Here is a 26,556-nt window from a genome sequence, read left to right on the forward strand (position 1 = left end):
TAGCCTCTACAAACTGAAAAAGCAAGGAAAAACATTCTCTTGCAGAGTCTCCAAAAGAAATGCAACTTGGTTCGTACCTTGATTTGAGCCCAGCTGAGATCCATTTTGGATTTCTGAATGCCAGAACTGTACTATAACAAATCTGCGGTTTTTAAGCCACTAAATCTGTAGTAACTTGTTATAGGAAAAACAGAAAGCCTGTAATACACGACATAACAATACAATGAGAAAAGTATAGCATCACTTGTATGATATCCCTGCAAAGATGCCTAACATACCATCTAATATCAAGACACATCAGGGGCACCTGAGTGGCTGAGATGGTTAAGCCTCTGGCTTTGGCTGAGAGGTCCTGGGATCAAGTCCCATATTAGGATCCCTTCTCAGTGGGGAGTCTGTTTCTCCCTCCACCCTGTCGCTCATGCTCTCTCTCTCAAATGAATAAAAATCTTAAAAATCTTAAAAAAAGAAAAAGAAACAAACAAACATCAAACAAACTCACAAAGTGGGTGACTATAAAATAACTGGCCTGTATTCTTCAAAAATATCATGGTCCTAAAAGAAAGAACAACTGAGGAACTGTTCTAGATCAAAGCAGTTGAAAACATGTGACAATAAAACGTTTAAGTAATCCTAGACTGTATCTTTTTCCCATAAAAAACACTCCTGGGACAACTGCCACAACATGAATGGAGTCTGAGGGATCAGACAGCTGTAATGTATCAATGTTCACTTCCTGTCTTTGGTGACCGTATGGCTGTTGTGCAAGAGAATATCCGTTTATAGGAATTATGCATTACAATATGCAAAAAAGAAGAGACATCACGTCAACAACTTTCTCTCAGTGGATCAGGAAACAGAAGTTATTTGTATTATACCTGCAACATTTCTGAGTTTGCTTCAGTAAAAAAGTAAATAAAGGTAGGAACATCTCAAATTGCAGCCCAAACTCCATGCAGGCTGGCAGCTACCACGTCTCCAAAGAGACCAGGGCCATACTCTCTGGGGGAAAATGAAGAGAGCATCTCTACCTGGAGATACCAAGCACAAACAAAGAACAGTTTTGAAGCACAAGACTAAAAAGAGAATCCATTAAGAGACTTCACACAGAATGTGGACTCCAGTTCCCTTCGCCAGTTCTGCCCGCAGAACACCAGCAACAGGAATATACACGTTCTTCTCCCCCAGGCGTGGGATTTATTTTCAGTCTGTCAACATCCAGAATGTTGGAACCCTGGAATGAAAGCACTGGGGATACTCACATTCACAGTTTCCCAACCTCCATACTAAGCTTTCTGTGAACCAGCAAGCCTCACCCTCACAAAGAGCTTCCATCAGCTTTATCACACCCTACTCTTAAGTAAAAGCCACCATCCCCAAAATGGCCAAATATGTGAGGAAAAGTGCCAACATTAAAGACAGAAATCAAAACAAGCAGAAAAACCAGAATCCATAGTAAATGGAGACAAAGCCACAAAGGGGGAGGGGGAGGTATTAAACTATTATTATCAACGTGCTTGAAGAGGTAAAAGAATACATGTATCCATGAAGTAAAAACAAAATGCTAATAAAAGGAAAAAAAACAAGGAACGAAAGACAACCCTGATGAAAGATAAAAGTTCAAAAACATCTCCCAAGAAGGGTGAAGAATTAGAACTAGAAAAAGACAAAACAAACAAACAACAAAAAAAGAAACTACTAGAAAACAGACAAGATAACAAAAGTGTATGTCACTTGAGAAGACCTAAGTAGTTACTAAGGAAAGTATACAAGATCTAAAGTACGCCAGATCTAAAGGGTATGTTATCTCCAAAGTAAAAGGTTGTGTCCTACACAACGAAACTACCCATGCCAAAGCACATCACTGCAAAACTTCAGAACACCAGAGATAAAGAACAGATTCTTCAAACTTCCAGATAGAGAACAAGAACAAAAAAGGTGGGGGAGGTGTCACATTTAAAAAAAAAAAAAAAGAAGTTTACTAATAAATTAACGGACGCATGCAATACTTAATGGCTGCTAACATCAGCGAATCAGATCCATGACCCATGTAGTATTCTCTCCCACCTACCACTCCCCTCCCCATGAAAAAACAGAAAGACTTACAAATGGAATTTTGTCAAGCCTCTACATTTTACTACAAAGTACCAGAAAATCCAAGGGACAGGGGAGCCTATCAGTGAAACCACAGGGATTCACTCAACAACATCCAGACTATAGGAAAGACAAGACAGATGATCAGTTTCTTCAACAAATAAAGGAGGAAAAAAAGATGCAGAGGGGCAGCCAACACACTAAAAAGGACTTAAGAGATCTGTCAATCAATGACAAGTTATGGACCTTACTTAGATCCTGATTTGAACAAAGTGTTTAAAAAACATATAATTATGAGGCAGTCAAGGCCATCTGAACTCTTACTAGATATGTGAAGAATTATTGTTAATCTTTTTAAGATATGACAATAGTACTGAGATTATAGTTTAGAAATCATTCTTCAGAAATACATACTGAAAAATTCACAAGTGAAATTATGTATCTGGGTTTTCCTAAACACTCAAACGAGGAGGGGCAGACAGGAATATACAGTTTTTTCTGAAAGTGGCCATGAGTTGATAAATGTTGATGCTAAGTGATGGGTACATGGAAACTTATTATGTTCTCCAACTTGTCCACACTTTGGGTTTTAATCGAATCCAGAATACAAATTCTATCTGCTATATGAAACTAGAAGGCCATGAAGTAATTCAATTCAGAGTTCTCAGTAAAAACTATATTCAAACTGCAATTCTGTACCCAACCAAAACTTTTAATCACCAGGGAAAGCAGAGGAAAGATACTTTAAAACAATGTCTCAAAAATTAACCTCTCATGCACCCTTTTTCAAAGGAAGTACTGAAAGTTGTACTCCAGCAAAATGAAAGATAAAAACAGGAAAGATAAGGGTCAGAGAACCAGGAAACAGGAGACCTGAACTTGCTGGGAGATTTGCAAAAACACCACTAAGCCCAGAGAGCAAGAATTTCATACAAGTGAGGCTTGATGACGGGTCCCCTAGAAGATTCCTTAGGGGGAGAGGAGATGAGCAGGGGACAGGACAACTAGCTACCTGGTATGTCTGTGCAGAAAACTATATTGAGAGGTTACTGTAATGTATGGGAAAACTTAGTCACGAGGACCTAGAAAACAAAGCAAACGGAAATACTAGACAATTGTTAATTCAAGGAAAAACAAAATTATACAAGGAGGGAAATGTAATCATAGTATACAATGCAGCTCCATGGTGAATGTACATAATCATAATTAAACACTGAATACGCCTAATGAAAAAATGTTAATGATAATGGGTAGATGGAAGAAGGAAAGTGTATAAGGCAGGTAAAATTTAAAATTAAATATTTACCTACCTTAACAGAAAGTCAATAAATAATATCCAAATTTTAAGTTAATTACAAAAATAGGGTCAGGGTTGCCTACTCAGCCTCCAACCTCCCCCTTCCTTTGTAACAGAAGACGGTATCGTTCAGGACCCATTCGCACACCACCTCAACCGGGCATGTGCTCAGGGAAAGTGCAGCCAACTCCAAGATGATGCCCGACTGGTCTAAACACAGTCCCACTTCCTTTCTAGTGAGTGTTTCAGAAACAGTCACATACCACCCCCCCTACCCCAAGAGACAAGTCTGCCAAAGAATTTTGAGGCAGAATTTCCACATTCTCATATAGCTACAAGAAGTAGTTCTCTCTTCTTTCTCTGGACACTGCTGAGTCTGGATACAACTCCTCAAACTCCTGCGACCTTATCCCTCTGTGCATGTAGCCAGCCAGGGACTCGAGGGGAGAAGGAAAAACTGGCTACCTGAAGACATTATTGCGCCACCAAATCGATTAGCCCTAGAGCCCATCCTATCCCTAGACTTCCACCTTTGAGCTAAATTCTCTTATTTAAAGCCAATTTGGATAAGGGCCTCCATTCCTGCATCCAAAAGCATCCCAGTCTGGTACAATAAGGATATTAGAGAGGTAAATACAAGGAACAGCTCAGGGTTGAGGTAAAAGAGCTTACCAACTAGTGGGCAGAGCACACCATGCCATCAATGTTTCCAACATACCGAGATCCTCTAAAGACCTCCGGACAACAGACGGCCTCCTCTATCCTACCATGTCCGTGCAGACCCTGCAGTGACAAAGTTTGGGAAGACCTGCTCTGGGGAAAAGGAGAGAACTACTGAGGGGTATGCATGGGGACAGCTTTTTTCATTAGAAACCTTTCAGCAGTATTCAGTACATGTTAAACTGAAAATTCTTAACAAACACTAATGCAGTAAGCAAAAAAGAGACAAAAGATCTGATTGATGGAGAGGCCATTAACAATAACACGAAGAAAGAACTTAATTGAAGACTATTTCAGAAACAAAACTCAAGAGGGGTAATAGAGTAAACTTAAAAGTGACAGGAGACCAAGCTGCCTGGGTAGCTCAGTCAGTTAAGCGGCTGCCTTCGGCTCAGGTCACGATCCCAGGGTCCTGGGACCGAGTCCGCTTGGGCTCCTTGCTCGGTAGGGAGTCCGCTTCTCCCTCGCCCTTGGGCTGCCGCTCCTCCTGCCTGTGTGCACGCATGGTCTCCCTCCCGGACAAGTAAATAAAAATCTAAAAATAAATAAATAAATGAAATAAAAGTGACACAAAGGAGAGGCACAGAGACTACAGGGATGTTTCTTCTGAGGAAAAAGAACTCCATTAAATCACACAGAGTGAAAACCTAAGATTACTTTCTGTTGTGCATGTCACTGGTAGGATTACACTAGCTGCTATCTACCAAACTCTGCTCAAGTTTTAGGCGTACGGCTGACCCTTGAACAACACAGGTTTGAGGTGCATAGGTCCGCCTACCTGAGGATTTTTTTTCCGATAAATATATTGGAAAAAGTCTTTGGAGATTTGCAACAATCTGAAAAAACTCAGATGAATTGCACAGCCTAGAGATACCGAAACAATTAAGAAATAGGTATAAGAATACAGTATACAATATATAACATTCAAAACACCTGTCATCAACTATTCATGTTTTGTGTAAGGTTTCTGATCAACAGTAGGCTGTTTGCAGTTACGTTTCAGGGCAGTCAAAAGGCTCATGCGGATTTTCAACTGCACGGGGGTCAGCACCCCTAATTCCCACACTGTTCAAGGGTCCACTGTAATTCAACCTAGGAAGCTGAGACACAGTATAAGTCATACCAGAAACCCAACAGTCAGCCATGTATCGAGGGCTATGCAAGATTCTAGTGGTAGTCACAAAATGCACAAAAGTTACACGGTTCCTGCTCTCATGAAACGCATCTAGTAAATGCTAAAACATAGCCACAGAAGCAATACAGAGTAATAGTTAAGAGTGAGGGCTGAGCCTGGTCTGGATCCTACCTCACCAACCACTAGGAGAAATCACTTCATCTCTAACCCTAAATGTTATCATCCATTATCCGTCCTCCATCCCAGCACCTTACTAGGTCGTGGTATGTGTACATTTACAGTGTACAGAGTAGTAAGCTTAATAAAGACTGTCCTTCCTAAGGTAACAGGGGAGAAGGGGGTTCGCTATGACATGCTAATGTGCACGGTGAAGCTTCAGAAGGTAGTTTCTCCAAATCTACTTCCTGCACGCCACATCATCTCAAGCAGCGGCCAGCAGAGCACATTTACAGAGAAGAGGTGCTCCCTACCATGTTTTCTGCTTCTGACCCACTAGGACTCATTTTTATTAATGGCTTCATCCCTCCAGCCTCTAAGTTTGGGTGTGTCTTTTAACTACTATTTAGTGTCCATTCTGCAAACCCTTACAATCAGTTTAAAGACTATTATGCCTCAGCCTCCCCTGCTAGACCCTGACAGTCTAAGAAAAAAGAGGGAACAGTTTTTGGACTGACTGCTCCAGAACCTGGGAGAACACAGATGGTTCGGTGACACTGAAAATGCCCCCTGAAAGAAACAACACATACATCTCAACCACGTTCTTTGTCACTCAGCAAACACTTACAGAGTATTCTTTGTGCCAAGCCCTGAAGACACAGCCGTGAACAAAACAGATACAACCCTTGCTCTCAAGCAGCTTAGTCTCAAGGAGGCAGATACCAAATAAATAAATAACCCCACAGCTATAAAATTCAGGTGGGACATGTGTGAAGTGATGAGAAGGGAAAGTTCAGGGTGTTTTAAACCTAACCTAGACAGGATGGAAGGAGGAGTCAAAGAAAGCAGGGAAGGCCTCCCTAGATATAGATAGGACATCTTAACTGAGACTGAAAAAATGAGGAGTTAGTAGGACAAAGTCTTAATCATGTTATATGCATTCAATTCCTCTTCACAATACTATAAATAGTAGGTACCTTATTACATAAATGGGAAAACTGAGACTCAGAAGTTTACTGAGCTGGGAAAAGGGCTAAATTCAAAGCCTGGTATCTGTATCAGGCTCCACCAAACTCACTATGCACAGCTACATACTACGGACAAATTCTAAGATGGGTCCTAGGACACAGACTCCTGCTGTTTGTGCCCCTGTGTAGACCCTTCCTCTTGACCAAGGAGAGTATATAGCAAAGGAGACAGGATGTCACTTCTGCAGGTAGCTCCATCTGTCCTGTGAGAAGACACTTCACAGTCTCTGATAAGTGGCATTAGAAAGGACCACACAGCAAGGAACTAAGGGCTAACAGGCAGTAACAAACTGAGGTCCTCAGTCCAACCGTGCACAAGAAACCAAATTCTACGAGCTATGAAGAGCTATGAAGAGATCTTTCCCCAGTCATACCTCACATGACACCACAGCCACAGCCAACATCTTAACAATAGCCCTGAGACCCTAAAACAGAGAACCCAGCTAAGTTGTACCCAGGCATCTGACCCCAAAAACTGTGAGATCATAAATGTATGTTTTAAGTGTCTTTATTTTTTATTACATATCAAAAATAACACATTGTTGCATAATGAACTTCTTCCATCATATCCCAGCGCTTTACTGAAATACTGATTTTCAACTATTCTTAACTACACATCAAGACAAATTCAGGTAGCAGTCACATTTTGTACAAAGATGTCAACATTAACCACAATCTGATCCCACGTTTTACAGCAGCCACTTGAACAACCTGTCCGTTAATTCCATTATCTCTGTCAATTCTGCCTGTTTGTTTTCTCTTCTGTGTCTTCAAATTCACTGATCTTTTCTTCTGTAATATCCAATCTGCCATTAATCCATCCAGTGTATTTTTCATCTCACGTATTAGTTTTCATCTCTAGAAGTTTTATTTGGGTCTCTTTTTAACCTTCCCTGTCTCTACGTTTTTGAACATACTAAATACGGTTAAATAACTGCTTTAATGTCTTTGCCTGTCCATTCTAACACCTGTCAGTTCTGGGTTGGTTTCAACTGACATCCAAATTATAAATTATGTGAACCTGCTTTTACACATATTTAGTAATTTTTGATGGGATGCCAGACATTTTAAACTGTTAAGTGTTGGGTTTTGTTGTATTTCTTTAAAGAGTGTTGGACTTTGCAGGTAATTACATTACTTACCAATTAGTTTGCTCCTTTCAAGGCTTGTTTTCAAGCATTTTCCAGCTGTATCTAGAGAAGCTTTTGTTTTAGAACTTAGCCCCACTACAAGACATGATCCTTCTGGAGTCTCAATGAACACAGCATTTAATGAGTTCTACTTTGGCTATAACGTACTCAAATATTTCCCAGCCTTATGTGAGCTCTGAGAATTGTTCTGCTTACAGTTTCCCACTGGATTCCTTCAAGAACTGCTCCTTTATGAAACTATATCCTACGTATGCACAGCAGATTAATATTCACTCAAACATTTAAGAGGACCACTAAGAAAACTCATGGAACTCTTTCTCTGCATAGCTCCCTTCTCTCCAGAAGGCTGCTCCTCAATACAGAACCATCTTGGACTCCCCCAAATCCAATCTTTGCTTCCTCAACTCAGTGAGGCCAAATAGCTGTATTTGGGATCCCGCTCCCTGCACTGAGATCTGAAAACCGCCTCCAGGAAGAAAGCTGGGCCATCACAGAGCTCACCTCATTTGCTCCCCCATCAGGGATCACAGTTCTGCACTGCCTGTTGTTCAAAAGCTGAAAATACTTGTGTCATGTATTTTTGTCCAGTCTCCTAGCTGTTTATGGTTGGTGGGTAAATTGAGAATGTTACTGCCTTATAGTCAAAAACCCACGTCATGATTCCTCATAATTAAAGTAAATGTTTTATAAGCTACAACTCCTAAACATGCAGACAGACAGACACACACACACAAATATATCATTATCTATTACATTATCCCATCTTTATTTTTATCATGGCATTTATCACTCTTTGTCATTGCTAGTTGCCTTCTTGCTTATTCCACATTTAAAACAGAATATAAGCTCTGTGAGTGCGGGGATCCTGTCTATCTTGGCACTCCTATATCCGCAACACTAGAACATACCCAGAACAGGCACTCAGATCAGCAAATTCATTGTATCAATAAGCAAACTGCATATAACTATTTTACTTAATATATATACTGTAAACTCTTCCTATTAATAAATTTTAATCTAGATGCAGGTAACCTTGACCCTGCAGAGTTCCTGAGAATTGTCAATTATCTTAATTAGCATCATCTAAGTAAAGGTTCTTAGTTATGAACAAAAAACTAACTCTGGCTTTGTTGAAACTGAAAAGGAAGTTATTAAAGCGTATTAGGCAACTCACAGAAAACCCCAGGTGGGGCAAGCTGAAGGCTACGGAATCAAGAACACCCAAAATTCAAACCACCGATCTGGTCTGGTGGAGACAGCATAGGATTCAGTCACTGCAGCCTGGACAGACACCAGTGACACCAGGAACTAAATGCCACAGCTGAATCTTTGTCACTGCCCACCTCTGGAAAACAGAAGTAGCTGCCATCCCCCTGCACTGCAGAACACACATTCTACAAAGTGCCTACTTCTGCAAATTACTAGCTTCTGAAGCAGTGGAGTAGAGGCTCCAGGTCACATAATTGCATTCCAATTCCAAAAGATGCAGAACAACTGACTCGCAAAACTGAAGATTTCTACTTCCCATCAAGATCCTTCAGGTAAAGAATTCCCCAAACACAGACAGCTTTTGGACATTTTTGTTTATTATCTGAAAAATTAATGAACCAGCAGCACAAGGTATTAGTCCCAGTATACCAGAACTCTTCTCTGTTTCTTCAATTAATGGATTATAGAAGCTCTAGTTTTCTCTTTCTTTTCTCTCTCAATGTTTAACTTTAGGGCACTTAACTCTTCACTGTTTTTTTGTTTTTGGTTTTTTTTTTTTATTATCTGGAGACAGCACATGCAATCTGCTATGATTATCCTTAAGCAAATTTACTTCCCTGCATCTCAGCTTTTTAGCTGATAAAAGAGAAATACCACCAACCACCTAACAGAGTTGCTGGGAATATTAAAATAATAATGAATATGCATAGTGTCTGGTTCATAGCAGGCAAGCAATTAATAATAGCTATTGTTACTATTATTATTAAATGCAAGCTTATTTTTTAAGAGGATAAACTCACTGATCTACATAAACTTTTTTTAAAATTTGCCAACAAGTTGAAGATCCAAAGTTTCCATTTTACATGGTATTATATTCTCCCCTTTAACTCCTGTGTTACCAAAAATAAAGCAACAAGTAGCTTAAAGTAGTCTAACATGTTGCCACCAAACTAAGGTCAAAACATAAACAAGCAAATAAATGGAAGGAACCAAGAACTGCTCACCTTGAACACAAGCCTGTTTCCTTTAAGTTTCTCCCAAGCAAGCTCCTGACTATACTGAAAAGGTTCATTATGGCAAGGACCATGCATGCCCAGGTGACTCACAACTATGTCCCAAGGGCCTAGCATGGGGCCAGGCAGAGAGAAGAGCTTCAATACCTACTGAATATTTGCTTTTCTAAAGATTTACTGTAGAAATTAGTCACTGAGAAAGTTTCAGAACTGTTTTAAACAAATCCCTTATAAGCTTTTAAAAGCTCATTCACCTGACAACATCAACAGCTTCAATAATTTTCTAACTACAAGACTCATTCTTTTGAAAAATCCATCCTCAATCGTTCTCATTCTGTTGTCCAAACCTGGAAAAGTTAAACCCAGTGGCACCTGGGTGGCTCAGCCCGTTAAGCTTTGGCTCAGTTCATGATCCCAGGGTCCTGCGATGGAGCCCCAAATTGGGCTCTCTGCTCAGAAGGGAGCTTGCTTCTCCCTCTGCCTGCTGCTCCCCCTGCTTGTGCTTTCTCTCTCTCTCCCTCTCTCTCTCAAATAAATAAATATTTTAAGAAATTATTGAAAAAAAATAGTTAAAGCAAAACACATAAAAACAAACCACCTTCTCCCCTTTTCTGTCACTTTTTAGATGAAGTCAAAGCTAGAGCTTATTTTAAATGTGAACCTGACAGCCACTGCAAAATGCTAGACTGACATTCCAGAGGTCACTGGGGAATGCACCTCATTTTACTGGCTAAGAATCATGAAGAATATCCAGTCTAATTCCCTCCACAATTTAAAGCCTCTCCAAATGAACACTAAGGAATGTGTCTATTTCCACAAACTACTAAAACGATGTGTTCTTTTAATAAAGAAGGCACAATCTAACACAACACTGTCAATTATACTTTCATAAAAAAATAAAGTTTAAAAAGGCACACTGTTTCTACTCCATATTCCTAACACCTGGCTTCTCCCACACAGTAGGTATTTCACATGCATTTGTGAAACTAATCCAAGAGTAAATAATTTTTTTCTGGTTATACAGTTTTCCAGTCCTATCTTTAAAAAGAAAGTCCTATGGGGCGCCTGGGTGGTTCAACTGATCTGACTCTTGATTTTGGCTCAAGTCATGATCTCAGGGATGGAGCCCCACATCAGACTCCACACTTAGCATGGAGCCTTCTTGGGATATTCTTTCTCTCTCTCAAATAATAAATAAACTGGGCGCCTGGGTGGCTCAGTGGGTTAAAGCCTCTGCCTCTCACTCAGGCCATGATCCCAGGGTCCTAGGATGGAGCCCTGCATCCGGCTCTCTGCTCAGGAGGGAGCCTGCCAACTCCTCTCTCTCTCTGCCTACTTGTGATCTGTCTAATAAATAAAATCTTTTTAAATAAATAAAATTTTAAAAGATAGTCCTTTGGTCCTTGAGACCAACTAGTCAAGATCAAAACATGTAGTTCATTAATTCATTCAATAAATGTTTACTTAGTGCTTATTATGTGCCAAGACTCTGCTGAACCCTGTGACTGGGGGAGCAAACCACTACCCCTACTCTCTGAAAAGCATTAATCAAATAAGCATTAAAAAAATTATCAACTGCAAGGGGCATGGGTGGCTCAGTCGGTTAAGAGTTAGACTCTTGCTGTGAAGTGTGTAAACCTGGCGATTCACAGACCTGTACCCCTGGAGCTAATAATACATTATATGTTAATAAATTTTTTTTTTTAATTACTAAAAAAAAAAAAGAGTTAGACTCTTGATTTCGACTCAGGTGGTCATCTCAGGGTTGTGAAATGGAGCCCCACACTGGGCTCTGTGTTAAGCATGGAGTCTGCTGGAGACTCCCTCTCCCTCTGCCACTCCTCTCCTCACACATGCTCTCTCTTCCTCTCAATAAATAAATTTTGGGGGTGCAGTGGGTTAAAGCCTCTGCCTTCAGCTCTGGTCATGGTCTCAGGGTCCTGGGATCGAGTCCTGAGTTGGGCTCTCTGTTCAGCAGGGAGTCTGCTTCCCCCTCTCTCTCTGCCTATTTGTGATCTCTCTCTGTCAAATAAATAAATAAAATCTTTAAAAATAAATAAATAATTTTTTTTTTAAATTATCAACTGTAATAAGCACTATGGAGGAAAAGTGCAACCAGACACTAGATACTAAAAAAGAAGAGGTGACAGGGCGAAGGGTACTTTCCCTGATAAGCTGCCATCGGGGCTGAAAGTGCAAGAGGAAAGAAGTTCGCTGCAAGAAAGCGGATGACTCCGGCTGAAGAGGCAGCACATGCGAAAACAGGTAAAGTAAGACTGTGTAAGTGAGCTGGGGCCACATCATTCAGGCAGAGGGTCCTGTAACCAGTTTGGTCTTTACCCTAGAAGTCACAATGTATCATTAAAGAGGGGGTTTTTTTTGGTTTGTTTTTTTTGTTTGTTTGTTTTTTTTGTTTAGGACAAAGAATTCTCATTCATCATTTGCTCACATCACTCTTCCATTCCTGTCCATTCCACTGAACTTTCCTTATTCCTTGACTTTCCTTACATGCCCACATCCTTTATTTTCAATGTCTGGATCTTTGTCTTACTCAGCAAGAAGCCTTCCTCCAAGCCATCTCTCATGAATCCTACGATTCCTGTCTTCAATTTCTTCCCTCTGCATAGCTGAGTCTAATACTGCTGAGTAACTGTGAGCCTTCAAGCCAATTCTTAGGTAAACTCACCTAGCTTCACTGATGTTTTGAACTGCACCACAGGACGATTACAGGGAAATTCAAAAGTAAAATTAAATTATAATATACCCAAATGAGGCCTTAATAATTTCCCTACCATTGCTATTTTGAAAAAACTCCTACAAACTCTTTTGTACCACGGAAGTAATGTCATTCTGTAACGAACATGTTTGATATAAAGATGAAGTTAAAAAAAAAAAAAAAACCACTACTGAGATGACAGAGATGACAGTTGTTCTTTTCAAGGGGAAATGATCAAATCAGAACCCATTTTTCAGCACACAGTATTTGTCTTAAAGACTGGAGTCCTATTTATACCCAAATAAATGTTAACTCAAAATTAACTGTCATAAGGACTCTGAGACAAAAATTTGACCTTCAAAAAGCAACATCAAAATTTACTCAATTCATGGGCTCTGAGTTTCCTTCAGTAAAAATGTATGTCCACTCTAGAAGAAGTCCGTAAACCTACTCTGGGGATTACTGAAGACTCCCCCACCAGATCCTAACTTCCATGATGGCACAGACCGTGCAGACTTTGCTGGAGCACGAATCCCAGGCCCTAGCTCCATGTTTGGCACTGTTAAGTACTCAATAAATAATTCTAAACACCTCATGAAATAAATGTTTTTCAGATTACTGGTCCTACAATAAGGAAACATGAAAATAAAGAGAATATGGTATTTTTTAGGACAAATACAGAGAGACTCGGAATAAACTCTCTCCCATGCTCAGTCACTCTTTTTCAAACCATGTATCATAATACATCCTTTTTTTCCCAGATTCACACCTTCTAGCATTGCCGTCTCCCACCGCCCCATTTTTAAGCTCATCTTTAATGGTGCTACAAATGACATCCACCTATCCCTAATGGAAGTCTGAACTACAATAATTCTATCTTCTGTTCTTTAACAGTTCCTTCAGGCCCTCAGGAGGAAAAACTGTCAACTGTCCCATTAAACATATCATTCCCATACTATACTGCTACCAGTGTTCAATTCTCTCCTTCCTATATCCAAAAATTTGGCCACATTGCTGTTTGAACCCAGAAATATTCATTTGTTCTGTCGAAAATTAAATCACTGAGAATTTTTTAAGGTGCTCCAAACTTGCCTCTCCCATTTGACTTCCTACTTTTTAATCTCTTACTCTTTCACGCCTCTACACCTAGAATGAGCCTGCCTTCTAGGCCCTCCTTCTTACTGTCTCCTCTCCCTAACCAGACTTGTCATCACAGTCCTGCGGAAACACCGTCAATTGCCCCAATCAAATGCTTCATAATATTTAAGACCCATCATTCTCATTTCTCAATGTAACTGTCCCTATTCCTCCTCCAGCATCTCACACACACTCACTCTCTGAAACCCCACATACATGAATCTATCTATCATTCTCCTAAGGCACCCCTCACGTCGCCTCCCACCACAGGACACCCCTCCACCACAGCTGACTATCAAATCCCCAGCTTCTACCAAGACTCAGTCCCTCCTCCTCAAGGCACACTCAAATCCCCAGAATTCTTACTTCCCTGCTTTCTTCTGGTTCTTCATAAATCAATACCTCTCACTGTTAGCAGTCAGGATCTAACCCATATTAATGGCGCCTATATACACACAACTATCTCAACACTAACAGCACCGGTAACCAAATCTTTCTCTGGAGTCAAAGCTTCTACCACCACAAGGGCACATACCTCATGTAAAGGGAAAATGTTTACTCAAATGAAGAGGAGTTAAGAATTCCCTTTTACTATTTATCAAAGCATCTGCAATTCCAAGCATCTACAAGTTATCAAAACATCAGTTTTTCATTCAACAGAACAAAGAAATACAGGAAAATCAGAAAGTATTTTTAATTATATATCTGACAGAGAATGAATATTTCCTCAATAAAGTGTAAGACTTAGAGTACAACTTAAGATGTTCAAACTCACTCTTAATTAAAGAAATGCAAATCCAGACAACTAGACATCATTTTCACCTACTAAACTGACAGAGATTTAGAAGTCTGATAAGACCAATGTTGGTGAGATCTGGGAAACTACGAACTCTCAGACACTGCTGAGGAAGTATAAACTGGTTCTCCTTTTGAACATATTCAAATATGCATATACTTGGCGAACCAGCAGTTTCCCTTAGAAACATATCATGTGGCTACGGCTCACAGAACACGGTTATATGTACAATGATGCACACTGCAGCATTGTTTAAAACAGAAATACGAGAACCATTTAAATGTTCCTTAATGGAGACTGATTGAATTGTGGTACATCCATAACATGGAATACTTCCTAGCCATTAAAAATAACAGGGAAAACTATGAGCTGATGTGGGACTATTTCTAAAAATAGATCAAGATGCTTAAGATACAAATCTGTGTGCTTAGCAAGATTCAGTCTGCTTCTAAGTGCACAGACACTGTACACACACCCATCACAATGTCTAGGACCAGGGGTGGCTGACTCAGTCAGTAGAGCATATGACTCTTGATCTTGGAAGTCATGAGTTCCAGGGCCACACTGGGGAGAGTTTACTTGAATGAATGAAAGAAAGAAAGAAAGAAAGAAAGAGTAATTAATTTTTAAAAATAAGTTCATACTGAACAATATTGCTTAACATACACATGATAAACGTTTAAAATAGATAACCTGCACATATATGCACAGGACATTTCTGGTAGGAAGAACAACTATCAGCTTTGGAGCATGAGGCAGGGGGGTTGATACGACTGCATTCTATAGGGCCTGAGCTTTTTTTTTTAAACCATGAGCCCATATTACTTGATGATCTTTTCAAAACTAAAATTCTCGACCAGAAAATTCCTTATTATGTTTGATATGGTGTCAGACTGCTCAAACAGGAATGAGAACCACTAAGAAAAAAAGCCTTCTACTCCCAATACTCACTCAATCAAGTGGGTCTTCAGCTAAATGATCCACAGTCCCATTACCAACTCTTTCAGTGACAGGAGGCCAGAAGTCCAGTCTAATACTACCACCCTCTGGCCACAAAAGAAGCCCCCCGTGAACTTTCCAGGACTATACTACAAGCTGACATTTCTCAAACATGCCCTTCATCTTCCTTTGGGCAAGGGCTCATGTGCGACTCTTCCCTCCACTTCCCACAAAGTTCTCTCTCTTTTTTTTTTTTTTTTAAAGATTTTATTTATTCATTTGACAGAGAGAGACACAGTGAGAGAGGGAACACAAGCAGGGGAAGTGGGAGAGGGAGAAGCAGGCTTCCTGCAAAGCAGGGAGCCTGATGCGGGGCTCGATCCCAGGACCCTGGAATCATGACCCGAGCCGAAGACAGACGCTTAACGACGGAGCCACCCAGGTGCCCCCCCACAAAGTTCTCTTATTAGTGCAGGTGCTATCTCCAATTCTTAAAATGACAGCCAGCTAATTCATAAAAATAGAGTGTTAACCTGATATACAGATAAAGTACATTCCTCTGGGAATATTTCCATTTTAAATCAGGGAATCCAACTCTTAGCTTCATCTAAAGGAATGACTCAACAGTGAGAACTGCAGATGAAAAACAAAGTAGTAATTTGGGGACAAAACCTACCTTGGTTCCTTCTAATCATGCCAGGCTAGCACCTACCTTATCATCTACCATCACGCTATAGATACACTACCCTATCTACCACAGCGCTGACACTAACGATACCTTTAAAACCTCAACTTCCCATCCTTAAATGTTCATTTGACTATTTGCTAAAAGGACAATTAAGTGACCCAACTATTCACTACCAATGAATTCACACATAAAAAACAGCTATTTGAGAATGAGTAATATCCCTATAAAATCCCAACACAGTTGGGACTTGGTCCTCTTTTGCGTTCATATAAAGAACGAAGAACTATGAGTCAGAAAAACATACACTACTTACTTACTCCTTACTTACTTACAGCCGCTCACTCTGGAGTATGACTAGTCCTTTAGTTTCTCTGCATGGAGATAAACTACATCAATGTTTTTCAAAGTCCTTCTTCAGTACCAGGACTACCTGGAGTCCAAATCAAGAAAGTAGATTCCAGAGCATCACCCCAATCCTACAGAGAAGTATGTGAGTTTGGGAGTCCCACAACTCTGAACCCTATTCGAGAACCATTAGTTTCTCAGGTCTCCACTAGATCTAATAACACTCTAGTTCAAAAGAATCCTAGATCTTCCTCTTTGTTCAAACCCACAAAACTCAAGAGGGACATACTTGGATAGTAAATGTATTTCTAAACATCACAGCTATCATCCTCCTTGCAACGCCAGTGACTCAAAACATGTACTGAAAACCTGACAAGATGAAAGTGTTATTCCAATAGTTTGCTGGGATATGAGTATGAATACATACACTACGAATACATTCTAGGAAACTATTAAAACAAGATCCAAATGCTTGGACTCCAAATGCTGTTTATATACAGTATTGTCATAGCAATCAAGAACCATGTACCTATCAGAAAGTGTCAGTAAAATAATGTGCTATTGGAGCCAAAATTCATTCACTACTAAAAGTTTAGCTACATTTTTTCTAATCAGACTATATATTACAGATACTGAATGGTGATCTATTTAAATTTGCACACCACAGTTCAGAAGACTAATGACCAAATATGGAAAATAAATCTTATTAATAAGCACAGTAAACTGCCTTTCCAAGATTTACTTCTGTATGTTTCTTCCAAAACATTTCAAAGTGAGACAGGAAACGTTTCATAATTCCCCATTCTCCTCTTCTTTCGTAGAAACAGATTTTCAACCAAATAGCCAACCTACCGGAGACCACATATCCCAGCCTCCTTTGCAGCTATATGTGGTCACCTGACCAAGTTTTGACCAACACATGTGAACAAAGTCAGGTATGCAACTTCCAGGTTTGTCTTTTAAAAGAGGGGATGTGCTTTCCCTACAACTGTTTCCAGATGGTGGATATGGTGGGAAACAGTCTTGTATCACACAGAAAATGGTGTTTCCTAAGTAAAGGAAAGCAACAAGACAGAAGGAACCAAGGTCCCTTCCAGCACAGAGCCACTACATCAGCTTTAAAATTACTTACATGAGAGAAAAATAAACTTGTTTAACCTACTGTATTTAATCAGAACAAAGACCCAATCTTGTGTTCTAATCAATGCATAAAGAAAGTCTAAATTTATAACAAATATTAAGTAATAGCTACTTACTAATTCAGTAAAGTTGAAACTCTATAAATTCTTGGGTAACCCCACTACTAAAATTATTGCTAATGTACCAACTTAGGTTTATATAGCATTTTACACCTCTGCAAAGCATCTCATTCTAGTTTCTCACTCCACATTCTCAAAATCATGGGCAGGGCAGCTAGTGCTATGCACATTTGGCACATAACACACTGAAGCCCAGAGAAGCGACTTTACCCAACACTGCACAATTATGGAGTGGTACTAGGACAGGAGTCGGCGTAGAGGTTCTTCATTCCATCCTCTGTGGACATACACACTTATCTACCCCTGCTGTCCTGAAGCATGATCAAAAAAAGAATTATTCCTGTCTAGATGGACTTCACAGACACAGACATTAAGTCTATCTGTTAATATGTATGACTAACTACACAGCTATTTAAAAAAAAAGAAAAGCAGAGTCCTATAAGAATCCATAGCTAAGGAACCCTTACCTAGACTGAGGTTTTGGGGAAAGCCTCTCTCAAGAAGCAGCATTTATCCTGGGACCACAAGGATGAGTATGAATAGAGAGGAAGAAAAAGGGAGAACAGAGAGGAGGAGGCTATAAGAAATGTATATGTTACCTCAATCCTCACAAGAGCCCTACGGTAAGCACCACCAACCCCATGTTACAGATAAAGCAAGCAATGCTTGGCAAAATCACACTGCCAGCGAGTGTCAGGCCCTGTTGAGACTCCAGATCTGCCTGACCCTGGAGCCTCTGCCCAGCATCATCTCACAGGCCTGTACTCTCTCTACAGCATCACGCTGCCTTAACTGCCATCTACAACTAGATATTATGCAGATTTTGGATGGGTATCACAGCATCTTCTTACCAAAACACATATTACATATTACAAATATTACAAATATACATATTACAAATATTACATATTACAAAACACATAGAGGATGCCAACTCTAGCCACAAATATCCATAAAACTTAAAAAAAAAAAAGATTAAATTCTTGTCATTGGAAATCTGATATACTTAGAAAAATTACAGGGTTGTTTAATGAACAGGGATGTTGTGTAAAATAGAGGTGATGTTGAAAACCAGATTCATTCCATGTTAAACCAGTTCCTAAGCTCCTCCCACACTGATTTATACAACCATTTTAACTATGGGAACATAAAATTCACAACAATTCATCAAGAATAAAAATCTATTTTAAGCTATCATGCACCATGTATGTTAGATACATGCATATGTCCCTCAACCAAAAAATAAATGTGTTGTCAAAACTTTAATAGTATTACATAAACTTTAAAAATCCCCTTCTAGAGGAGAGGGTATGTAGCTCTGGTATAAGAATCAAGAGTCAAAAAGACCAAGTGGTTGCACATTAGCGAAAAGTATGTCTACAAGGAACCACATCACACTCTAGATATGCAATGTACTGTAAGTTATCACCTCCAATAGAAAATTCTACCTTGTTATGCAATTCAGAAAGTAGGATTTCAAAGCCAAAGCATAACTTTTGAAAAACATTTAGCTGGCCTACACAATGCAATACTTCCAAATCATGTCATTTTTCATATAATTAAAAAAAAAAAAAAACTAAGCTGCCTGTAGCCCCTAAGAGGAAACAAGACTTGCCTTTAATTACTTAATATAAACCTTAGATTAATTACTTTCTTCCCGTGAACCCAAAATCTCATTTTCACGTAACCAACAATAAACTTTACGGCTCTAGCTTAACATTGCAGGCAAGATTTCAAAAGATTTCTTCATTTAGGGCCAACTGAGGAGAAGTTTTAGGTAACTTAAAATAATCTGATGTTTTCCAAGTAATTAAAAATTTGCAACATCCCCCTAAATTTTTCATCAAAAATTGTGCAAGCCACAGATTATGAATTACAACTTCTCTAGCCATTGAAACATTGTCCAACGGTTAAAATAATATGTGGTAAGAAGCCTTCTTAAAAACATAATCACTATGTATACATAAGGTGCTCTTAAGTCAGTTATACAATACCTTTGACAGGGCAAACTGTGTTTATACCAAGTTTCAGGGGTCCATGTTTGATGACTTCAGTAGTAGCTTTACTTCTATATAGAAAATATGTAAAACTATCAAAACATTCAACAGAAAGTAGAGGCTCTTGGCTCACAGTTGAAACTACTACAAGGAATACAACAAAATGGTGAGAGTAATAAAATTTTGTGAGGGAAGAACTAAGTTCTTTACAAGGACTCTTCCTGGAAGTTTTCGGGTTGTGCTGGGTTCAGATGGTTCATTTCTTTCTTGGAGGAATGAGAGAAATTGCTGGGGGTGTGGGTGTAGGAAATGTGAAAGTTCTTTGAGGAAGAGAAGCTAACGCTAAAGCAGAAACAAGGACACCTTTATCACATGTGCCAAGAAAGTCACAAATGAAGCCCCCTCTTCTATGCACCTTACTCTTAGTCTCATATATAAGGCAATTCCCTTCACACTCATAATAATGCTACTTCTTTCCAAATTTTCTTCCCAAAACTAGGTATTTGCCAACCATAAACACACATGAAAACACCCCAGAGTAATCTAACTAGCTAAACTAATTCTTATTTTTTAAAAAAACAAGTTTTCAAGTAATACCCAAGATTTGATACAAATTAGCATTTTCTTTTAGTTTCAAAACAAAATGCATACCAAAGGTCACTGTATATACCTTGGTTGTAAGTCATCCTGAATTTTGCGTTTGCAGGGCAATATTCATAGTACTATAAAAACCTATGTACGCAAATTCTTTAACTACCAGTTGCTGCACTTAGCACTCCCTACACCCCATCTTTAAATCATAAACACAGTAAATCTCCATAACTAAAACTAACAGGACAAACATCTAACAACATTCTAGAGGTGGAAAAGTATGTAACCAAGGGTTTTCTTCACTATATACGTTTCCAAACAAGACACTGCATTAAAATGGAATATTTCCATTTATTTTGAATGTTAGTTCCCCTAAAGACTGGACTGATTACTTTTTTAATTCAAGCACACAGTAATTCTAGCTCTTAAGTTTCTAACAGGTTCCACCAAAATGTTTTTAAAATATGCTTAAGAAGCTGTCTTATACCTATTTTACAAACTCCTAATAACAAAGATCTCACTAGCTCATTCAATCCACTTCCCACCCCTACCAATAATGACCATCCATTCATTCAAGTCTATTCCTTCGAATCAAAATCATTTTTAAATTTTCAAGTGTGCCTTCCCCTTAGACACGGGTGACCCCAGAATAATTAATTTCTGAGCTTATGCCTCTTATCAACTTTTTATACTGTTTTAGAATAGAACTTGGTAAACATGTTAACAGGAGTCCTTAACTTTCTGATAAGGTTTGAACTCTAAATGAATTTGGGCAGCCAGCGTAAGCACCAGGGCTATTTCAAGACCAATCCTCCAAAAGCACTGGAGTACTTGAAGTATAAGTCATGTGCACATTAAAAATTTTAACTGTAACCAAGTAAACTTTTTCTTAACTGGTGTTTCTTTGAAACTATCTTCTTCAGTTTAAAATCTCAGCACAAGAAATTTCAGTTCTAGTGTCACATTTACAGTCTATCTGAAAATACTCGCTCAAGGTAAACAATCAAGATGTGAGAATTTAAGAATTTTAACAAAACTCCCCAAAATCAAAGTATTAAATATATCCATTCTTAAACTCTTTGTATATGTAAAGCACAAGGGGTCATACAGGAAATCTAAGTATTCAAAGATTTTTAAATGCCTAAAAATAACTTTTACACAAAACTTTGCTATGACTCATCAATACTTAAGCAGTGCCTACAATTAAAATTAAGTGTTAAGAACAAAACGCACCAAGAAATATCTTTTAATTCCTTCTCTTCAGTAACTGTCCACATAGTTTGGGGGGTGGGAGGAATGACAAGTTTCATTAAGAGGGGCCTCTTTTCCATCTTTCCATTTCCACAAACGACAAAGTTAATTCCATGCTCAATACTGTCAGGGTCACAATCTCTAGGTTAGAACCCTGAGTCATTACACACAGATCGCTCCAAATCTGCCAGTGTTTATAATAATCAGTTATAACCTAGTGATTATGAGCCCAGGCTAGCTACAGACTCTGGCTCCTGGAGTCCCATCTGTATGACCTTGGATGAGTCACGGCTCAGTTTCCTCATCTGTGAAATGGGTTAACAGTTCCTACCGGTAGGAAATGCGAGTTCATACATGTGAAGCCCTGAGAAGATTGCCTGGCACTCTTTGTCCTCATCTTTAAAAAATCCGTGTGAAAAAATGCTATAGAGGGTATACCCTGACAACTTGGGCAGAATTCAAAAACCAAACGGTGCTGGCATTCAAGGGCTGCACCTAGATTACAAGGTTCGTATAATCTAGGGTTGGACGAAAAGCACAGACCAGTAGTCGGAATCACTCACTGATTTTGCCATTTTTAACTATTTCAGGCTAGGGAGGGGCCTTTCCCTAGGCGCTAAGATATTCAGCAGCTTTGGTGGATCTAAGCGAGAGCGGGTTTGCGCCTGTAAATAGACTTGTGAAGTTTTGTTGCAATAGCCAGGTATCAATTATAATTTACGCATTCTCAACCACCAACTCCTCCGGTTGCTAAACAGGTCATTACTCCACCTCCACTGGCCGGGATCACTTGCACTCACTGCACAACTTCGGAGCACGCCGAGTGCCCTCGCTCCAGCACACACCCCAAAGGGCCGCTGAGGGACCCGGCTCCCGACCTTCCCCGGCGCCTCGCCCAGCAGCCAGCCCCGTTTTCTTAACCCGTGCATTGTCCTTGCGGAGAACAAGGTTCCCACACTGGTGGGGACCGAGAGGAGGGACGAGGGAGGAGCTGGGGGAAGAGGATGAGGAGGAAGAGGAGGAGGAGGAGGAGGAAGACAACCTCCTCCCCTCCGCTCGGGCGACCAGTGAAGGTCTGGCGCTTTCTCCGGCCCCCATGCCCCCGGCTCCCGGGAGGCCGCGGCCCCAGCTCCCACCCTCCGCAACTTTCCCTCCGCTCGCACCCGCCTCTCCTCCGGGACCGGGCCTGTCGGGCTCCCTCCCCCGGCGGCCGGCCCCGGGCCGCGGCGCCTCCTCCTAAAATGGCAGGTCCCTCCCTCCGCCCGGCCGGCCTCGGCGCGGGCCCGGCTGCAGGCCGCGGGGGGAGCCGGGCGCCGGGCCGGGCGGGGCCGCGGCCGGGCCGGACACTCACCGGGACGATGGCGGGGCGCTCGCGCCGCTCCCTCCGGTGAGTCTCAGCCTCGGGCTCCCGCCGCTGCGCTCCCGCCGCGGCCTCCGCAGCCAGCGCCGCCCCGGCCGCCTCTCTCCGCCCCCGGCGCTCCCGGCTCCGCGGCCGAGCCGCAGCCTTCTCAGTCTCTCTCCGGCTCCGCGGTTCCAGCGGCGCCCGGGGCCGAGGAGGCGACAGCCCCCTCCCCGGCAAATACCGCAGTCCCCGGACCCCGACTCCCGGCGGCGGGGCCGCGCGGCCCGGCCCGGCGCGGAGGGCGGCGACGGCGAGGCCGGGCGCCGAGTCGCGGCCGCTCCCGGCGGCTTCTTCCCGAGGAGGATTTTGTAAATCTCACAAAATGGCGCGCGCTCCAAACCTGCGCAGCGAGAAGCGCCGGGGCCCGAGCGGCGGCGGCGGCGGCGGCGGCGGCTTCTCCGCCAGGAGAGCCCGAACCGCCCGCCCCCGAGTCCCCGCACAGACAGACACACACACACACACACTCACACACACACGCACGCACACTCGCCCTCGCACACGCTCACTCACACACACACCCTCACACTCACACCGGTCCCGCCCGCTCGCCGGCGGCGGCAGCGGCACCAACAGCAGCAGCAGGAACAGCAGCAGCAGAAGCGGCGGCGGTGGCGGCGGCGGCGCCCGCACCCCCCGCTCGAGGTGTCCGCTCCCTGAGCCCGACCTGGGCCGCGATCAGCAGCAGCGACGGCAGCAGTCTCCCCGGATCCCCCCGCCGCTCTTGCCGCCGCCACCCCCGCCTCACTCCAATGGGGCTTTTTATTATTATTCGGGCGGGAAGCGAAAGGGTTTAAAAAAAAACCAACCAACAAAATGGCGACGGACCGACCCGGTCGCTATAGCAACTGTCAATCAAAACGCAAAACCCCGGCTGACGTGCTGACGTCCTCCTCCCGCCCCCCGGCCCCAAGCCGGCGGGCGGGGCCTGTTGCTCGGGCAACGGCAGATTCCGTTCCCTCCTTTCCCTCTCCCCCTACGTCCCCAACCAACCACCCAACCCCCTCAGGTCACGTGAAGGATAAATTCGGAGCTCGAGCCCGCTACGAGTGTCAGAGGAGGGCGCGTGATTCGCTCGGGGGAGGGGAGAGGAGGGGGACGGCCAGGCCGAGAGAGGAAAGGGAAGGATAGGGAAGGAGGGGTGAGGCGGCGGCCCGGCGTGTGCGCGAGCGCCCGCCGCCTCCCAGGCCTCCCGGCCGCGCCCCGCCCCGCGCCCGCGCCCGCGCCCGCGCCTACTGCGGCCCGGGAAGCGCGCGCGGCCTGCGCGCCGCCGCCCCCGGAACCCCGCGCTTCCGCGTCGTGCGCCCGCAGCCCCGCCCGCGCCGGGGGGGAGGGGACGGGGCTCTGCGGCCGCGCGGGGACCCGGGAAGCCCACCCCCTGGCTCCGCAGCCGGTGCTCTCACCTTCATCTCCGGGGAGCGCGCCGGCCGCGGGAGGGAGACCGCAGGGCCGCGCGTTTCAACTGTTCTTCGAAGGGCTCGCTTGCCCCCCCTCGCCGGAAAATGCCCACGGAGGCCGCGGCGGGGGTGGGGAAGAGGCCGCCTCCGCGTTTCAGACATCTCAGGAATTCCGGACGCTTAGCCCGAATCCGGGATGCCCCTGCGGCTGACACCTTGATTAAATCCTGCCTCTCCATTTTTGCAGCAACCAATGCCAACGATGAGATTTTATGCACGGAACCATCATAAAAACTTTTTTAGGCTGTGCACCCTCTCTTAGGCTTTACCACCTATTTCAACCCCTCCCCACTTCTCCGGCGAAGCCTTTCCTTCCCGATCGGAATGCCCCTCACATTAATCCTCCTGAGCTCTTACTGTACCTTTGCTGCCCAACTCCCTGGTTTTCTCTTTGATGCGCCAGCTCAGCTTCCCGATTCTTAATTCGCCCACCATTCAATATTCTGGCTCTCGTTTATTTGTATTTTATCTACTCGCCTGCCTGATTAAATGTCGCTAGGTGTGCTTCCCAGGCGTTAAAATCTAGGTATGCTAGTAGCCATACTGTGCTGGCTACTTTGTAATTAGTAGACAACCACTGGCTAAGAATTGTGCTCTGTACCACGGCTGATAAAATGGCATTTAACAAATGTTATGCTGAAAATGATAATGTAGATATTATTTTACACCAAGTCACTAATCTATTGACTGATGTCTAAGCTTATTTCCCCATCATATAATAGCGTTCCTACCAGCTTTTTCTTAAGCTGTCCAGGAATACATTAGCAACAGATAGGATCTCAGAGGTGTGAAGAAAAGCCCCCGTAATAAATACTGGTCTCTATCCTATATGACTCAAGGAAAGACACTTGCTTTAAATGATTTAGAAGTGTTTTCCTCCTACAGTTATTAGAACATTGATATAAGGCAACATTTCAAATTAGCACAGGCCTTAAATCAGACTAAACTTAAAATAAATTAGCTAAAAAGTAGTCAGGCAAATAGCTTACTTCAGACGGATTCTCCATGTTGCCCAAAGTTCTTTTGGATTACTGCCGCCCAAAATGCCCAGGTAGTGTAATTAAAATCCACTTTGGTTTTGAAAGAAGTGACCAAGGGTGGCCCTATTAAGACAAGAGATCCTACCTTGACTCCTCCCAAGCTGACACTTCCACTTCCACAACTTAAACAATCAAGTCCTTCCTCACTGGCTCCTCGGTCCCTGCTCCCCACCCCAGCCCATTCACCACAGTGTCACATCGAGCAGAACACAAGCATTTGCAGCCTGTAACACTATATTTGAGTTAATTTTTTATTACTGGTAATAAAGGAGACTTGCATAATTAAATTTCTAGGTAACCTGGAAAAAAAAATATGACAATGTCTCTGGAAACATGCCCTTGTCTTCTGTCAAATCAATCTGGAAGATCCGGTTGAGACAGAATCTTGAGCTAATAATCCTACATAATAGAAGGCATTGCTGGTTCCATATTTCTAGGGGGCTGTACCACTCCTCCCCAACACCCCCCCCTGCAGCCTGACAGCTTTATACAACATTGATCAGTGAATGCTCATGTCCAGGTTGGAATGCTGTAAATTCGTTTTACGGAGGCTTCACCTTAAAAGTCACCTGTAGGGACGCCTGGGTGGCTCAGTTGGTTAAGCAGCTGCCTTTGGCTCAGGTCATGATCCCAGCATCCCGGGATCGAGTCCCACATCAGTCTCCTTGCTCAGCAAGGAGCCTGCTTCTCCCTCTGCCTGCCTTGTGCTCACTTTCTCATTCTCTCTCTCTCTGACAAATACATAAATAAAATCTTAAAAAAAAAAAAAAAGTCACCTGTAAATGGTACTGGCTCCATACAAATGAACACAGGTAGGCAAGGACTCTGGTAGAAAAGCCAGTTTAATGTTGCCCAGGTCCACCAATGTCACCTGAGACCCTCCCTATCAGACCCAGTGGCAGATGTATCTATCCAGAGAACTGAACCTCTAAAAGCAAAGACCCCCTCCCTCAACTCACACAAACAGCTTCCATTTACCCAGTAAATGCTAAGGTATCTCTGATCTCATAGCAACATTACATCCCCATGGTACAGATGAGAAAATAAGTCCTGAATAATTAAATAACTTTCCCAAGGTCATACCACCAGTAAGTGATAAAATCAAAATTGAAATTTAGGTGCAATTGCAAAGCCCATG

General features: G+C 42.4%; 1 protein-coding gene across 6 annotated transcripts in view; it reads right to left on the reverse strand.

The window, feature by feature from the left end:
• The window catches only part of DYRK1A (dual specificity tyrosine phosphorylation regulated kinase 1A), a 145,200-nt gene extending 121,496 nt beyond the window's left edge, over positions 1-23,704 (reverse strand). For 3 of the 6 annotated variants that reach the window (XM_032865332.1, XM_032865331.1, XM_032865329.1), the window contains exon 1: positions 22,874-23,567. The gene's annotated coding sequence lies outside the window, so the exon portion shown is untranslated. The other 3 variants (XM_032865335.1, XM_032865330.1, XM_032865333.1) reach the window with 3 other exon arrangements.
• Between the last annotated feature and the right edge of the window lie 2,852 nt (positions 23,705-26,556).

This window comes from Lontra canadensis, unplaced genomic scaffold (genome assembly GCF_010015895.1).
Source record: "Lontra canadensis isolate GAN:19392208 unplaced genomic scaffold, GSC_riverotter_1.0 scaffold29, whole genome shotgun sequence".
Lineage (NCBI taxonomy): Eukaryota > Metazoa > Chordata > Mammalia > Carnivora > Mustelidae > Lontra > Lontra canadensis.